Genomic DNA, 4,638 nt, shown 5'->3' with positions numbered 1-4,638 from the left:
TCTCACACTGTCACTCTCACACACGCTGTCACTCTCACACTTTGTCTAACACACACTGTCACTCTTACACTGTCATTCTCACACACTGTCATTCTTTCACACACACTGTCAATTTTACACTGTCACTCTCACATTCTGTCACTTTCACACTCACTGTTATTCTCACACATATATTGTCACTCTCACACACTCTGTCTCACACACACTGTCACTGTCTCACATTCTCACTCGCACACTGTCACTGTTTCACATACACAATGTCTTACACACTGAGACTCTCACACTGTCGCTCATACACACACTATCACTTTCACACACAGTCTCACTCTCACATACAGTCACTCTCACACACTATCACTCTCACACACTGTCACTCCCACATTGTCATGCTCACATACGCTGTCACTTTCATACACTTTCTCACACACACTGTCACTCTCACACTCTGTGACTCACATGCACAGTCTCATACACAGACATTCTCACACACTGTTACTCTCTCACACTATCACTCTCACACACTGTCACTCTCAAACACTGTCACTCTCTCACACGCTATCACTCTCTCACACTGTCATTCTCACACACTGTCACTCTCTCACACATGCTATCACTCACACACTGTCACTGTCTCACACATGCTATCACTCTCACACTGTCACTCTCACATACTGTCACTCTCTCACACATGCTGTTACTCACACACTGTCACTCTCACACTGTCACTCACATGCTGTCACTCACACACTGTTACTCTCTGACACAGTCACACACACTGTCACACTCACACTGTCACACTCACACATTGTCACTTTCTCACACACTGTCATTGTCACAGACTGTGACTCACAAACTATCACACTCACGCAGTCACTCTCACACACAGTGTCACTATCACACACATTGTCATTCTCACACTGTCACTCATACACACTGTCTCACATACTATCACTCTCTCACACACTGTTACTCACATACACTGTCACTCCCACACACACTTCACTGACACATGCACTGTCTCACATACACACTGTCTCATGCACACTGTCACTGACACATACACACCCTAGAATGAGGGGGGACCATTTAAAGAGTCTGTTATGTCCAATGGAGAAGCAGAAAATATTTTCCTCTCACAGGGTCATGAGTCTTTGAACTTTGTTCCCTAGAAAACTGGAAAGGCAGAGTTACTGTATATTTTTTAGGTGGAGGATGCAAGGGAGTCAAATGTTATCAGGAATTTAGGGTAGAGGACACAGTCCCACCAGACAACAGCTGATTGAATGACAGAGCAGACTTGATGGGCTGGATGGCCTTTCCTGCTCCAAATTGTGTGTTCATGTTACACACACACAGACATTCACCCCCACCCATTCAGATCGACACAAACACACAGACACACGTGCATCCACAGGCACACACACACACTCAGACTCACAGTTGACTCATATTCAGATGCAAACATATTCACTCACACATACACTCACAGACAAACACACTCACCTACTGGACTCAGAAATGCACACATTCAGACTCGCACTGATGTACAAATACACACACACACACACACACACATTGACAGTCAAACACACACACTCACTGACGAACACACAGACACACACGCTGAAGTGCACACACACACTCACCACATACACAAACTCTTTCACCAACATGCAGACTCTTAATTTTATAATTTACCATTTTAATCCAAGATTTTTTGCCAGGGTTATATCCCAGATTTAGGAAAAGGGACCCTGTTTAAAACATGGACTGTTGGTCCCAAGACTAGAAGGACAAACCTTTCTAATTACTAAGCCAAAAGCAGGTCGACCCAACAGAAACAGTGAGCGCCTCATTGCCAGCTCCATATTGGCTCGGGACACAATGACATTGACCGGTTTGATATCATCAGAGAGGACGGAGCCCATCAGAGGTAGTTCATTATATAATCGTCAAGATCAGGAGTTGTCACAGTCCTACAGTACAAGGCTGGTCAACAAGTGGAAATACAATACACATGCAAATAAAGCTTCGGACCAGGGGAACCATCAAGGCAATCTTTGTCTTTCTTGTCTCGTCTCAGTAGATGATATAATTGGAGCAGCCTCATTAAGGGGCTGAACTGTGGGAGAAACATGAGCACGTAGCTCTATGGGATTAAGTATACCAGAGCAGTGTATCTTTCCTTTTCTCTACAACCACCGGAAGGAAATCAGATACCCCAAGGAGCAGGAATGGCTCTGAAGACAGTGATGAGAGGAGACAGGACATGGTGAACCTGCAGATCCCCTCATCCTACGGCTATGTGGAGAGTTGCTGCACATCTCCTGACCAAAGCTTCAGTAATTTGGAGAGTTTTAACCATCAGGAACTGGGAAACAGGAAGGGCAGTTCAGTGAAATCCAAAGGGGAAGTAATCACTTTTGTTACATTCAGAACATTTCCAATCAGTTGGTCACATTACTGCTCTCTGTACACATTAAATATATTCCTTTCTCTTCAAAATCTGAAACCTGTGTTGATCACTTTCTTCCTCATCCTTCAATGAGATTGAAAACCCAAAAAGCAGAACTTTGACAGTCACCCAATCAGAAACAGATGACACATCCTGCTGAGCCTGGGGGCATATGCTTGGCAGTGGATTCACAGAGAGATATGGAGATTGTTTCAGGGAAAGATTTGGGTTTTGGGTGGCGGGAGAAGGGGGTGGGGCAGGAATGATTTTCCTCACGCGTGTTAACAAAAAGTGAATGTGGACCCAGCCTGGGGCTTCCTGGACACGTTCCATTCTCACTGGCTTCTGCAGAGAGCAGTGAATGGAGCAACATTGACACTCCCAAAAAGTCCACACTGTGAACTTTGTTTGAGAAAGCAAAACACTGAAGCTCAGGGAGTGAGTGGGCTGGCCCTGGGTTGAAGTCCCTTCATGCCCCCAAAGGAAGAGAGTGAGGTTAGAGAGACGGGAGATGACAGATGGCCACAAAGAAGGTGCAGGAGGGAACTCCTGATGAAGCACCTGGTACCCAGGCTAAGGACGGGAAACATTAAGGAAATTCAAATGTATGTTCAGGGTCCCTGGGAAGACAACCAAAGGCCACAAGCCAGGCTGGGACAGCAGACGGGCATCTCAACCACCCAAGGGTACAGTACAGGGACAAGGATGTGGGTCAAAAGGTATTTATTGTAGGGACGAGATCAGAAAGCTCACCAAGCCCTTGTTGAAAGCCGGAGGAGGGGAGGGCTGTCTGAAGAGCTCAGGGCTTGGATCGCAGGAAGAGCAACAGGCCCTGGGTGATCCCATGTGTGTCACAGACAGCAGCAAAGTTCTGGTTGTAGTGCCCTGCTCAGGGTGGGGTGGCTACCACAAATATCCTAAATGATGGCAGTTGTGGCACAGAACCAGGGAGCTCCATTTTTCCAGGTTGAAAGGATCAGGCAGATGCTTGAGAATTTCCTAAACTCAATTCCAGATTGGTTGTGGCTGCTCTATGGAAAGAGAGATGAAGAGATTGGTGGGGGTGGGGGGGTTGCGGTGTCATTGTCCAAATGGAATTGATGGGGCCTCCCAAGGATCACTGGCTCAGAACCCTTTGGTTTGCCTAGAGTCAGGAATTGGGCCGAGAGTTGGTTTGACCCCAAAACCTCGGAGCGTGTAGAGGAATCTGAGTCTGGAGGGAGAGTGAGAACAAAGGGCATGCCCCGCGAGGCTTGAAACATAGAATCATAGAATCCCTCCAGTGTGGAAAGAGGCCATTCAGCCCATCAAGTCTGCACCGACCCTCCAAAAAGCATCCCACCCTGACCCAGTACCCCACCCTATCCCTGTAACTTTGCATTTCCCATGGCTAACTCACCTTGCTTGTACACTCCTGGACACGATGGGCAATTTAGCATAGCCTATCCACTTGGACTGTAGGAGGAAACAGAAGCACCCCGGAGGAAACCCATGCAGATACGGGGAGAATGTGCAAACTCCACACAGACAGTTACCCGAGGCTGGTCCCTGGCACTGTGAGGCAACAGTGCTAACTATTATGCCACAGTACCGCCCACTGCCAGTGAGTCTGAGGAAAATGTGGTCAGGGAGGGGCTAGGGGCATGCTGTGCATGTAGGAATGTGGGCCACTAGAGGAAGGGCTGACACCAATGGGGAAATCCCAGTTCCAGGAATCCCGCCAGAACAGGAGTTCTGTTAGAATGAAACTGATAGATCCCCCTAAGGTTAGGGATAAGAGTATAAACATGTGTGTGATGTGTCCAAAAGGGAGGGGGCGAGCATGGTTAAGACTTGCAAGCATTCATTGAGAACACCCAGCATATAATCTCGCGGTGTTTACCTCCTCAAACATGATTGTCCAGGGGTAAGGTCTTTCCTGGGGATAGAGGGCCCTGCTGTGATTTCATTGAGGGTTAGACCACTCCCCGCAACTCCTCTGCACCACCTCCTCCAAGACGGAATGGGATAAGAATGGAACGGGAATAGGAGAGGAATGGGGACTGGGGAAGTGAGCAATTAATGGGGGCATGGATTTCTTCCTGAAAGGAGCAGACGATGGGGTCAGCTTGGGTGCAGTGCTGTTCCGGGAGCCATAGGCAAACAAATGCTCATTGCTCTCAGAATCACACACTATCTCTAAC

The sequence above is a fragment of the Rhincodon typus genome, chromosome 43 (genome assembly GCF_021869965.1).
Source record: "Rhincodon typus isolate 14 chromosome 43, sRhiTyp1.1, whole genome shotgun sequence".
Taxonomy (NCBI): Eukaryota; Metazoa; Chordata; class Chondrichthyes; order Orectolobiformes; family Rhincodontidae; genus Rhincodon; species Rhincodon typus.
This window is presented reverse-complemented; position numbering follows the sequence as displayed.